Raw genomic sequence first — 14,592 nt, 5'->3', positions numbered from 1 at the left:
AGGATTTTCCACTGACGCTGAAGCAAAAGAAGGCTGTGATGTCAACGGGATTTTTTGGGCTCCCGAAAATGCATAAATCTAGTGTGAACGTCTTGTGTACCCTTGAAACTTCCGCTCTTGTCCAGAAGATCAGTATCCTGGCGAAGCTTCACGACTCCTTGTGTGACTGCATTGAGCTCATCAATCAGGTCTTCAGTGTTCCCATTCTACTCGCCTTCTCAACAATGTTCATCTTTAACCTAATCGGATACTTTTCTTGCTACCGTGCTTTCTTCAACGCTCAACATCAAACATCAGTGATTACGGCAATTACAAATGTTCTCTGGATATCTTATTACGTTTTCCTGAAGTCCGTAATTATTCACGTGTCTCATACCATGAGTAGAACCGTAAGTTAATCAAAATTTGGTACATATGTCCATGTAAACAAATTAATTCGAGGTATTTTTTAATAGGCAAAACATACAGGTGTGATAGTTCACAAAATAATAAACTCAACAACCGAGAAGGAACTTCTTACAAAGGTATCTTCCATCCTTCAACGATTTGTGATGACTTATTGTAATACGTTTTTCAATTTCAGCTGTCAACAATTTCGGATCAAATATTAATAAGCAATCCCGTGTTTAATTGTGGTCTTTTTACATATGATTGGACTCTTATGTACACTGTAAGAAATCCCACACTATCTTTTAGACATAAATCAATATTTTTATCATTTCCTGATTTTTCAGATGGTGGTTTCAACCACAGCTTACTTGGCATTTCTTATTCAATTTGATTTGCCTTAAGTTTTCTCGGACAACGCAATTTGCATGATATACTAAAAATGTGTCTAAAACTATTATAATTTTGGTGGCAATTTTTTTTAATGTTTGGACGGTTTTCAAGAAATACAAAGAAAAGTCAGAACTCAACAGAAATGAACTCTTATGTTGTGACATTGTCCAGAATTAAATATTTAACATCTTGTGTTACAAATGATACATAAATCCATAATGTAGCATATGGATAACAACACTTTTTATGTAATTGATATAAAGATGTTCCGATAAAACATTTTATTAGGAATACAACACAATTTTCTGAGTGAGTTTGGAACAATAATTCGAGGTGGAATAACGGAGAAGTGTCTGTAAAGAAATGAAGAGTGACGATCAAAGTGTTTATGAGAGTATTTCTCCGCTCTTTTATGCCTGCAAATTTGCCGGACTTTGGCCTCAAAGTCTTCGCGTAATATATTTTGTGCACTCCAAAACACATCATACGATTATTCTTGTATTTATCTTCTCACCACAGAAATCATCTCCTGGAATCACTCTGATCAATCTTGCGTACAATTTTGCCATTCTCAGCCTTTACATATTCGTTTTCTACAAAAACATCGATCTGGAGTTGTATGAAAAGTTTCTTCACATCACAAATTCATCCATATTCATGTATCTCACGAAGCTCCAAGTGCTGGCCAATCTTCTACTGGGCTTCATCAACATTGTCCTAGCGATGGTTCACTTTCGGATCCTCTGGATAATACTAGATCGCTTTGACGAGATAAACTCAGTGCTGACGCTGCACTTTGGAGCCATTTTCAGCCAAGGAATCATCAAGAGAGTGAATTACATTGCGGTTATCGTGAATCACTTGATTCTTGTGACCTTACTGGTGATATCGTGGTTCTACTACGAGAAAGTCCTCAACATCTCATCCTATATCATGTACCTTTCGCTGTACATGGGAAATTTGCCCACCCTGAGCCTCTTTAGTCAGTGTATCCTCTGCAATTTCTACGTGAAGAGACGCTTCGCGCTTATCAATGAGTACTTTGAGGAAATGGTAATGCCCGATGTCCAGAAGGACCCAATTTCAGTGTTCAATTTCGCGGAAAATCTGACGAAATTTCAGAAGGATTTTCCACTGACGCTGAAGCAAAAGAAGGCTGTGATATCAACGGGATTTTTTGGGCTCCCGAAAATGCATAAATCTAGTGTGAACGTCTTGTGCACCCTTGAAACTTCTGCTCTTGTCCAGAAGATCAGTATCCTGGCGAAGCTTCACGACTCCTTGTGTGACTGCATTGAGCTCATCAATAAGGTCTTCAGTGTTCCCATTCTACTCGCCTTCTCAACAATGTTCATCTTCGACCTAATCGGATACTTTTCTTGCTACCGTGCTTTCTTCAACGCTCAACATCAAACATCAGTGATTACAGCAATTACAAATGTTCTCTGGATATCTTATTACGTTTTCCTGAAGTCCGTAATTATTCACGTGTCTCATACCATGAGTAGAACCGTAAGTTAATCAAAATTTTGTACCTATGTCCATGTAAAAAAATTAATTCGAGGTATTTTTTAAAAGGCAAAACATACAGGTGTGATAGTTCACAAAATAATAAACTCAACAACCGAAAAGGAACTTCTTACAAAGGTATCTTCCATCCTTCAACGATTTGTGATGACTTATTGTAATACGTTTTCCAATTTCAGCTGTCAACAATTTCGGATCAAATATTAATAAGCAATCCCGTGTTTAATTGTGGTCTCTTTACATATGATTGGACTCTTATGTACACTGTAAGAAATCCCACACTATCTTTTAGACATAAATCAATATTTTTATCATTTCCTGATTTTGCAGATGGTGGTTTCAACCACAGCTTATTTGGCATTTCTTATTCAATTTGATTTGCCTTAAGTTTTCTCGGACAACGCAATTTGCATGGTATACTAAAAATGTGTCTAAAACTATTATAATTTTGGTGGCAATTGTGTTTATGTTTGGACGGTTTTCAAGAAATACAAAGAAAAGTCAGAACTCAACAGAAATGAACTTTTATGTTGTGACATTGTCCAGAATTAAATATTTAACATCTTGTGTTACAAATGATACATAAATCCATAATGTAGCATATGGATAACAACACTTTTTATGTAATTGATATAAAGATGTTCCGATAAAACATTTTATTAGGAATACAACACAATTTTCTGAGTGAGTTTGGAACAATAATTCGAGGTGGAATAACGGAGAAGTGTCTGTAAAGAAATGAAGAGTGACGATCAAAGTGTTTATGAGAGTATTTCTCCGCTCTTTTATGCCTGCAAATTTGCCGGACTTTGGCCTCAAAGTCTTCGCGTAATATATTTTGTGCACACCAAAACAAATCATACGATTATTCTTGTATTTATCTTCTCACCACAGAAATCATCTCCTGGAATCACTCTGATCAATCTTGCGTACAATTTTGCCATTCTCAGCCTTTACATATTCGTTTTCTATAAAAACATTGATCTGGAGTTGTATGAAAAGTTTCTTCACATCACAAATTCATCCATATTCATGTATCTCACGAAGCTCCAAGTGCTGGCCAATCTTCTGCTGGGCTTCATCAACATTGTCCTAGCGATGGTTCACTTTCGGATCCTCTGGATAATACTAGATCGCTTTGACGAGATAAACTCAGTGCTGACGCTGCACTTTGGAGCCATTTTCAGCCAAGGAATCATCAAGAGAGTGAATTACATTGCGGTTATCGTGAATCACTTGATTCTTGTGACCTTACTGGTGATATCGTGGTTCTACTACGAGAAAGTCCTCAACATCTCATCCTATATCATGTACCTTTCGCTGTACATGGGAAATTTGCCCACCCTGAGCCTCTTTAGCCAGTGTATCCTCTGCAATTTCTACGTGAAGAGACGCTTCGCGCTTATCAATGAGTACTTTGAGGAAATGGTAATGCCCGATGTCCAGAAGGACCCAATTTCAGTGTTCAATTTCGCGGAAAATCTGACGAGATTTCAGAAGGATTTTCCACTGACGTTGAAGCGAAAGAAGGCTATGATGTCAACGGGATTTTTTGGGCTCCCGAAAATGCATAAATCTAGTGTGAACATCTTGTGTACCCTTGAAACTTCCGCTCTGGTCCAGAAGATCAGTATCCTGGCGAAGCTTCACGACTCCTTGTGTGACTGCATTGAGCTCATCAATCAGGTCTTCAGTGTTCCCATTCTTCTCGCCTTCTCAACAATGTTCATCTTCAACCTAATCGGATACTTTTCTTGCTACCGTGCTTTTTTCGACGCTCAACATGTTACATCCGTCACTGCTATTATAAATGCTCTCTGGATATCATATTATTTTTTCCTGAAGTCCGTAATAGTTTACGTATCGCATTCCATGACTCGAACCGTAAGTTGGATACGATATCATATTGTTATTACAGTGAAATAATTTGAGGTATTTTATTTGTAAAGGCGAAGCACACGGGATCAACAATTCACAGAATTATAAACTCAACAACCGAAAAAGAACTTCTTACAAAGGTAATCTTCCTTTCTTCAAGGATTTGCTATGATTTACTGTTAAATATTGTCCGATTTCAGCTGTCAACAATTTCGGATCAAATATTAATAAGCAATCCCGTGCTTAGTTGTGGTCTTTTTAAAATTGATTTTACTCTCATGTTTACTGTAAGTATAATATGGAATGATAATTTTCAAAATAATTTAATATTAAAATGCGCAATTTTCAGATGGCGGTTTCTACTACAACTTTTCTGGCATTTCTCATTCAGTTTGATATACACCAAAAACAGAGAAGTATTCTGTAAATGAAGCTGTTTACAACTGCCTTAAATGTGTTATATATTGCCATGTTCTTTGATACATTTTTTACACTGTAAATTGTCCACAACATTTCACACAGAACTGCGAAACAATGTGGTGGTTTTTATTGTTTTTTTGTGCAAATTTCCCAAATCTGACGAATGTTGATTCGTCGGGAACTCAATTTGAGTCTCATCGCGGAAATTGTTGCCATTTGGGTGATTGACTCAATTTGCGGCTTTCTTGTGATTCCATTTCAATTTTAGACACTCTGCCAGACCAGATAAATGGCATAGATAAATGACGACTCACTGGGTGTATCTCTTTAATTGTGTGAATCGGATAAAATGAAGAAAAAACATAGTATTTGCTCTGCTCGTTAGGCGGAAAACGGAAAGTGAAAGAAATACGATTATTTTCGACTTACGTGATTTGTTTCAAGGTGATTTTTCACTCCTGGCACGAGAGTGAAAGAGTTGAGGTGGGAGGCAATGTGACTACGTCACATCCTGAAACACACGACCATCTAGAACAGTGACTCATAACAGTTCTTGAACGGTGTTAACATGACCAAGAAGCAATCATATGGACGAAGAATTTAATAACAAACTTCATGCCCTCATTGGTTTCTGTGTGCAGAGATATCGTTTTTTTTCTTCATTAAAGTTATAATTATTGATTTGGAAAACACTGTTGCGTCTTCGATTTTCTTTGTTTCTGCCCATTTTTGCGTTTGGTTTCTGCCAAGAGAACCTCTATTATGCCATGCTATTTACGTGTTTCTCTATCTTTTCTTAGTTGGTCATAATCGCTCAATAATTTATAATGTTGAACTCAATTAGCATTCTGCTCAATTAATACAGAACACCACTCTTGATAATTGTGTGCTTTTTTTAATCTCATGATTGGCAAGAAAGCCGCAGCAATTAAATTTTCTGATTGGGCACAAGTGTCGGGCTGAACAAAAGGTGTGTCTATATGGTTAATTAGGCTTTCTACAAATTCTGGAATAGTTGGAAGTTTGTCCCTTTCGAAATGATTAGTAAATAGTGGACGTAACGCTCTTGCCATAATTCCTATTCCACTTTTTACAAATTAAGCATTTAATGGATTACATAAGGCTAATTAAAATTTTCACTTACGCCCGGAGAATGATTCAACAACTGTTACCCCATATCTTCAAATATTTAATGTTTATGGTTTATGTGTGAACACCAACAAGCCGGAAAGACAAGAAATCTCGTCTTAAAGCAAAAAAATGCATAACAATCAGTGGCTGAAGATTCTTTCTCACCACCGCAAAAGACTATCGTTCGATACGCTTCGACCTACTTAACTTTCAATCAAATCGCCCCGGATCAAATCTTCAATGAATGGGTGGGACTAACGATATTGCAGCGCATTGGCAAAAAAGACGCCTCTCAACAATGCCTCCGAGCCGTCTTCTAAATCATCTTCTCGTTCAATTGGCATCTAATTAATTAATGATCGGAAAATATGAAACAAAGCCGAAGAAAGCGTAAACTATTATGCAAAGAAGAAGACTTTTTACTACATACTGCACTGCTGGAAAAATCACACGAAATAATGACAAATTAATTGAGGCGTTTCGTACGAATTGCGCCACATTGTATACCTGAAATTGCCGCCAAAATGAGGTGGCAAGGAAAGCGAGAGATCGTCTTCTCTGAGGGAATTGTAATCTACGAAGAGAGTGAGAGAAGAAATTTATTAGTTCCACTCTGCATCCGGATGACAGAGGAAGTTTATTGATGCTTTGAGCCGTGTTCTTTGCCAAGAGTTTACAGATATTGTAATTGACGTGATAAAAAATACCATATTTTGACCAAATGTGCTCCTCTTATTCTTTGGTCGTCCTTTTTCATTCAGTAAATTTGTTTCCGTGGGAGGAAGAATGACTAAACTAAGCGATAATTCGCATAGCAGCTCTCTTGTCACGTTTTTCGGGTCCACTTGCATTTAGAAATCCCTGACATTTTCAATGTCTTGCTGAGAAGGCAATAAAAGAAGCATTCTCTCGCTGTGGAATTCACTTCTTCTCATATCCAGCAATATATATTATTGCTAAAAATTCTTTCCTCCACAAACACTTCATGCTGGCGTGTGACCTAAAATTGCTGATCGAGTTGAACTGGTTGTAAATAATTTACACGATTTGATATTCAATAGAAATTCAATATTTTCCGGGCACCTCCTCACCTGGCCATTCTGTGCCTCTCCACCATCAATCTTCACTGGCGTGCTCTTCTTTTTCACGCGCTCCGCCTCGTGTACAGTTAAATATCGACAAGTGGTTCATCTCGCGGTGTTTCTAATCAATCTTCGTATCAGATTCTAATTTTGCAATTAGACTGTTGAAATCGGTGGAGAAGTGCGTTCGCGCCAAATTCCTGGGAAAGTGCGATCGCAAGGCTTGGATGGAGGATCACCATAATTGGCCTCTATTGCATATAGGCGACCGTTACAAGCTGATCTCCGATGGCGCGAGATTCTCTTCTTAAATATGCCATGACGCGCAGGAGCAGTGCTACATGTCCATTACGCTATGGAGCAATTACGGTATATTCTCCCATTGGATCGCGTACAAATTCTTTGGCTCGATCTCAAGAATATAACAGTTGATTAACAATTTATTAGTTGAAGGAATCTCCAGCAGAATACTGTAAATTCCAATTCCATTTGCGGTCGAAAATGGGAAAAGGTCAATAATTTTATTGTCTCTGGCACATGATTTAACCGTACGACTTTATCTCTTGGCAAACACCATTCGATACCTCTAAGACTTTCCTATCGCTGGGAGAGGCGCTCAATGCAAATACTAGGGAGTGATGTAAGTCAATATTTTGCACAGTGACTAAGAGCTCTTGGCCACTTTTCACCGCGATGACTCAAGTCCATTCATCGCACTGTTGCCTCCAAAATCTCCGCTTGGCCACTCGAACGAGCGAAAGAGTTTAGTCAATAGAGGAGCACATCTGGGACATGACAAATGGCTAAATGGCCGAATCTTGCCCTCGAGATCATGTTTGCAAGTCTACTTGCTTCTGGATTTCACACACTCTAGTCACACAGCATCATACAGAAGAGATCTAAGCAGCTTTGCTTGCTCTTAACTCTACGCAACACAAATAGCAAGACAACGTGGAAATACACATTATTGTTTCAACAGAATATCCTTAAATAAAAACTAGGCATATTTTCTACATTTCAAAGGTGATTTCTTCTGACATAATGCTTAGATTTAAAGCCAAGTTCAATCGATTGATTCACTTTGGTGAGCGTGTGGATCAATTGACGGTTAGTTAATTTTTTATTACCCATCAAAATGCAATGTTCATAATTCTATTAAACCTCTCGACTTTGATTGTGTGCACATTGCAAAAACTCATTGAAAATCCACTGCAAATTTGTAATGAAATAATATCCATTGAGCATGTTTTTTCCCCTGTCCTTCAATTCCTCTGATGGCGTCTCCATTGTACTGAAGCGCTTTCACAATCAACCAAAGATCGCATTTTCCCGCAACATTGCGCAACGCTGTGATGGCGAAGAGGACACGCAAAAGAGTGTCCAAGAAATCTCTGATGATGATGATGACAGAGAAATTAGGAACCATTTCGGGTCATTACCCTATTTCGATGGCGTTCTCCTTTCAGCAAAAGCAGGTGCGAAACCGGTGTGTCTTCGCGGGCACTCCTCTTATCATTTGACCAGAGGAGAAAGATGCCAGTATCCCCATAAAGTGAACATGTGTAGATGAGTATATAAAATAGTTGTAGGTTTTAGCGAAAAGAGGCATATAATAAATGAATTTGGAATGGAGCATTATTATTGGTGCGTATCTTTTGAGTGGCTTTCATTCTCAATGATGATGTCTTCAGCTTGACTGCTCTCAGCATCTCGCTGGATGTCAAGAAACTCTCGAGACAGATTAAAGTTAAGTGAAGTGACCTTCGAGGTAAAAAATTCTCTTCACTCGCTTGGAAATCGAACAAAATTCGAGAAGTGGCTCAAGAGAAGTAATTCCAATGTCAGCTTCGAAGCCCGTTAAACTGGATGATTCTTGCAAATGGTATTGCTAAAATGTCCTAGAAAATATTAATGTAGCCTAAAAACATGCTTAGAACTCATTAATGTTTGTGAATAGGAAATGAGGCGAAGATGCCTTGTGTTCTGGTTGACATTTGCTTATTTTATGTTAAAATAATGGCTTGAAGTGTGACACAAATTTGCAAGCGATCTCAATACGAAAAAATTTGCTGTTTTCTCAGAGTTTTCTATCTTGCACAGATAAATCATAGTCTTTTAAACTGCAAAAGGCCAATTCATCAACGGCGTGATTTTCTCCAATTTTCTCTGATTGTCCAAATGTCTCTGGACTGCAACAAATGCCTTCCGGCTCACTCACAATCAACTCAAGAGAGAGAGAAATTGATCTTTTCAATCTTGATGATAACAATAGAGCCCCTTCCCATCCACCAAATCCACTCATTCTCCCACAATTCCCATCATCAGAGACACTTTCGTGGAGATTTCTCGCCTGGAGTCAAGATCACGAACACTTCGCATTTCGTGTCACTTAATTCATGCATTTATTATCTTCTTATTTTTCTGTTTTTACGAGAGACGTAAAAATATTAAGTCACTTTAATACAGTGACTGCGGTATAATTCGTGAAAGTTAGAATCGGTAATTTTAATTACTGACTCGATTTTCAATTCGTTGCTCTCTGGACTAATTTCTGCCAATTATTTCATTTTTTCTTGCTTGGTAACTTCTTGGTAACTCCGATAGGTTCAGCAAATTCCTGGTTTCTGACATGGGAAACTCTAGCACGAACTCTCCGTCACTGTGAAGTCTCCATAAATCTCCATTTTGATTTGAGAGGGTGATAATTTCTAAATTTACATCACACCTCGACGGAGTGGCAGAGGATTGGAGGCCCACGATCACTTAGTGATGGCACTAATGGGGAAATTGATATTTCTTTTACCAACATGAAAAAACATATCAATCACGGATTTCAGTTGTTGAATATTCAGAGATATAATTGATCTTTTTGGTGATTTTCCAAATATTTCACCTCTGTGATGCCGAAACTCGATCCACCCACTGAAATATGATGACTTTCTTGGGTGTTTCGGAGGAAAATCACACACTCGGTGACCAAAAAAACATGCAAAATTAGCTATTCAAATGGCGATGTCAGCGCTATACAAAGTGATCTAGCCTAGATGTCTCTGAATGTTGATCATTGCATCACATTTCAGCCGTGTGTAAATCTTTAATTAATAAATATTAGTGAATTCTTGCCTGTTAACTCTTCGGGACACATTTATCTATATGACTCTTTTTTGTCATGACCCAATAATACAATTCTCTTAAAATGTGTAACTTTCCTGTTCCCCAATTTATTCAAATGATATCTGAAGCACGGAATCCTAAAATGGAACTTGAAATTAATTAATACAGATCAGACAACATATCAGTGTTCATTTAATTTGGTGGCCAGAGGATTCGAATGTGTCTTGCGCTTGACAACTCAAACTCAAAAGAAACCAAAAGTTCTACCTCCGCTCAGTAATTGTGAAGAAACAATTTAACTTTTATTCTCGTATGATGAAAGATGCTCGGCGACGAGGCCATAAAAGTGTGCGCCCAAAGACTGTTCTCTTGTGTTAAAAGTCGATCATCCAAATGGCTCAAAGGAGTGATGATGCTAAAGATGAAGGCCTCTTTTTGCCGTATGGCGACCGGAGAAAGAGAAAGAGTCTCAGCGATGGTGAATGATTGGCGGGCTCGGGAGGGGAAAACATGGTAATATTGGAGGCAGTGAAGCACGAAGTTGAGGCATTTTCTTTGGTGCCAACCATAAGAGAGAACCACCGATGAAGAATGCAATATTCCGCCTCGTCGTCCAGACAACCACACACAATTTGAGGCACTCTTTTGTATGTCGATGAACTGGATGATGTTTTGTAATAATTCCACACACTTCTCTTCTCTTTTCATTTTTTCGCGTTTTTAAATAATTTCGGTGGGTTTTTACTCGGCCGTAAAAAAATTATATTCTTCAACTCGGAACTTTCTCCTCTGCTTTTCTTCCACCAAGAAAATCTACAGCAAAGCGCACAAAGAGTCAATCCCACTGGAGGATTCTCGAATTGTGTTCGCTCTTATGTGAGCATCGACTTCCGAAATTGAGAAAATTGCTCCGGCATTATTGCACAATGAGCAATTGACTGTCTGTGCAATGCTATTCAACTTTTAGGCACCAGCAATTTGTTGCTCAAGGCATTTTTAGGATGTGTTCCACATTCGTGGGGTCGTTAAATTGAGTGCAGCAGTTGGTTTTATTCCTTCAATTGTGACATCTTTCCACGCATTTGTCTTCCAACTCAGTACACGCAAGATATTAGCTATAAATAAAGCTGTTGTCGGATATTTCTGGCCCCTTCGCATCGCATAATGAAAGGTGTGACTCTCTAATTTCAGTCTCTCAGATATCAACCAATTTCTCCACCGAAAAACTATGCAAGCGTAAGTCGAAAAAGTGAGTCAAAATGCGAGATAAAAAATCACAAGGTGGCTCAGTCAAGATTCATTGAATTAAGTCACTTGACAACTCCTTCAGAACCATGTCAAATGAATAAAATATCCGTGATGGTGTCAAAATAGGCATTCTTTAACATATCGCACACGCTTTGTGCCCAATCTTTCGCTCCCGGAATACAAGACAGAGTCATCTTTCAGACATAACACAGTTTTTTGTCTTGCATAAATGAGGAAGAGATGATCCAGCGCAGATTGTATGACAATTCTAATGCGTGAGAACTTGATTACGAAAAAGTTACATTAAAAATTCGCATATTTGACGATATCTTAAGTGGGACATTTTGGTCAGAATTTCATTAATATTGCTGTACATTTCTCACGAGAGCTTCTGCGCCTTGGCCTTTGTTGAGGACCACAGCATTTATCGTAAATTTTTTATTGATTGCCAGCCAAACTTTATCAATGAAAGAGGAGATATTATTTATCAATCAACCGCCTCTAGCTTAATGAGTTTCTAAAGTGCCCCTTTTGCCGGCTCTTTTTAGTAGTAAATGGGAAATGTTTTGATGCCCAGTAAAGTGTCATGTTACATTCCTTGTGGTTGCACTTGATGTGAACCCATGAGATGGAGAAATAAATGTTTAAATGTTAGAGATACTGATCGCCTTTTTTGCTGCCGTTGGACATTTTCCGCTTAAAGCGACTGGTTTGACCTTGTTCGTGGCTCATTTTTCGGCCATTCTTCTTCTATGCCATGGAGATTAATTGAAAGTCTTCTCTGTGACTTGGGGATTTTGAATGGCACTTGAGCGTCCAAAGAATTAGAATTTCCGCTTTAATGGCCACTCTAACGATATATTGGGAATTTGCATTTAGATATGATGTCCCCAAAGCTTGTTCAAAAAAAAAGGTTAAAATATAAGGAAGAGATCACAAATTTATTTGATATTCACGACACAAAATGCCTCTCAATTTAATTCAATATTTGACCGGATTATCAAAACAGCGCACAAGTGTAAAGAAAAACCACTTTATTTATTATACCTCAAATGAAAGTTCATTGTGATTCAATGTTTGAAATCATGAGATTGCAATCAAATTAAAAATTCACAGAAATATCTAACTTTTTCTGTGTGCGCCAAAAGTCGCGCTCTTTTTCATTGTAAAAAGCGATATGATTTAATGTTTTGAGGAAAGAGTCTTGACTTTTGGTGAAAAAAAAGTGTTTTTATTCAATTTTTGAAGAAGACAAACGGGGAAAAGGCACAAAATCGCGCGCCTTTCACAAATGCTTTCTTACGATGAACAAGACGCCAATTCGTGTTAACAAATCATTTACGCGCGATTGCTGAATAACATTTTTCCTTGGACATTTGAAATTCCTCCTTGAGGCGCCCTCGTATCTTTTGCTCATCTTTGAGTGTCTTCGCGAGAACAATGAGCGTCTTTCATGTCTGGTGCAGATTCTCAGCAGAAGAGGGAAATTCTGTGGGCATTTTTTGCAAGAAGTGTTGCGGAATTTCCTGCACTTCTCAATGTCTAAAATTAAATCTCAATGGACCTCGCATGGCGATGTAATCCGACTCCAGAGAGAAAGAGAGTGAGAGATGCCCAGCGTCTGTTCAGAATATTGCAGCTGAACCAATTTCTTATGAAACACACTTTCAATTACTCCAAAAGACCTCTTCACTTGCCGGAAATTTCAATCCCAATAGATAAATGCCACTGAAAAATTGCCTCATTTTCATCTCTTTCTCCATGCCATGCGAAGAACATGCATTCGAACGTCGCACTGGAGGAGAAATGCCCTCTCGATCTAATCTCGCTGTTCCCAGCAGAAAACAACCGACTTTTTCGGAGCTTGAGAAAAGTTTTCGGTTGTTTTGGGTTGAAAATAAATAATGAGCAATACGGAATTTTGAAGATAATTAATATGTGACACGGAAAGTGTAACTCGAATATTTCCCCTTATTTTTAAAGCAAGTTTACATTTAAAAAATTGCATTTCTATGTCGCTTTTGCGGTAACACATTTTTATTTACTCAATTATCTTTTAATAAAGCGCAAAGCAATTTGAAATATGAAGTGTACCCTTGTCTAACACAATAACTCCTCCCTTGGACATGTGTATGTACAGCACATAGCATAGTACATAGTTAAGCATAGTTTGTGGAATGCCAGGAATTGAATTTCACAAAATTCTAAAACACACAACAATTTAATTCATGAAATGTGCTAATTTTAAATCCATTCCGAGCTGAGCTTGTGCAACATTTCGAACCAATTCCTCGACCGGAGGATTTTCGATGACGGCAATTGAGATTGCTAATAAAAGAGCCACCAAGTTCATCGCCCTTTGATCCAAGTCGAGCTCATTTTCGGTGTGAATTTCACAAGAATCTCGCGCCGCGACTCTTAATTTTCCCTCTCGCGGACAGTCGTGCAATTGATGGCATTTGACTCGATTGATGCAAATTAAGTCAGGCAATTTTCGAAGACATTGAAAGCGCTTTAGTGGTTTTGGTGCATAAATGCATATTGAGTGATACTCACTGCGGGAAGATTGTGTGATGAATCCCAAATGTGTGGTCAGAGAGTGGCTGGAAAATTGCAGAGAGAGGCAGAAACTCTCGAAATAACCGTTTCACAGATTCACAGGTGAAAATAACTGTTACTGTCACTTCTTGGTAAATAGCCAGATGTGCGCGCGATCCAAGATGCTGCCGCGGAAATTGATGATGATGATGGCTTGGGAAAATCTGGCGACACTCGTGAGCCCTCAATAAGTGGTCAAAGTATCGCCCGTAAAAATCTCTTCTCTTGCTCAGCAACTTATCAACTTTTTCCCCGTGAGCACACGCTTCAATTGAGCCCCTTTCTCACTCGCGACTCTTTCTCTTGGCTAAACCGCTCCGAAGTAGGTTAAAGTGTGGATTTCGAAAACGGTGTGATCGCACACTGCGGACACTCGCCACCCCCAAAAAATCACTGGGTTTTTTTGGCCAAATTGATCTCGTTCTCACTGGTGCCACACTGGCTTAATCCCACAGGCACTGACACTGAGTCTGAACCGCAATGGAGCAACTTTCTTCAGCACCGAAGATGGGCGCATGAACGAAGGCGACGACAGAAGAACTCGCACTGATCGCAGCGGAGTTTCTTCACTTTGAGCCACTCTCGCGAGTGCACAAGAGTGGGAATGAAAGGCTGATGAAGCAGTGGAATATTTCTTTGGCTCTTTGAAAGTTTCGCGAAAAGATAGGAAATATTTTCAATGTAAATAAATGAAAAGAATGAATATGAGCATAATTTTTAAATATTGATCAAAAACAATTCATGACTGAACCATCTTCTCTAAGTGGAATAAGAAGCGGAGGTAAATAATGAATATTGCGTCTTCGAATGATCA

This window comes from Phlebotomus argentipes, unplaced genomic scaffold (genome assembly GCF_947086385.1).
Source record: "Phlebotomus argentipes unplaced genomic scaffold, Phlebotomus argentipes genome assembly contig_15, whole genome shotgun sequence".
NCBI classification, from domain to species: domain Eukaryota; kingdom Metazoa; phylum Arthropoda; class Insecta; order Diptera; family Psychodidae; genus Phlebotomus; species Phlebotomus argentipes.
Note: the sequence above shows the minus strand (reverse complement) of the source record.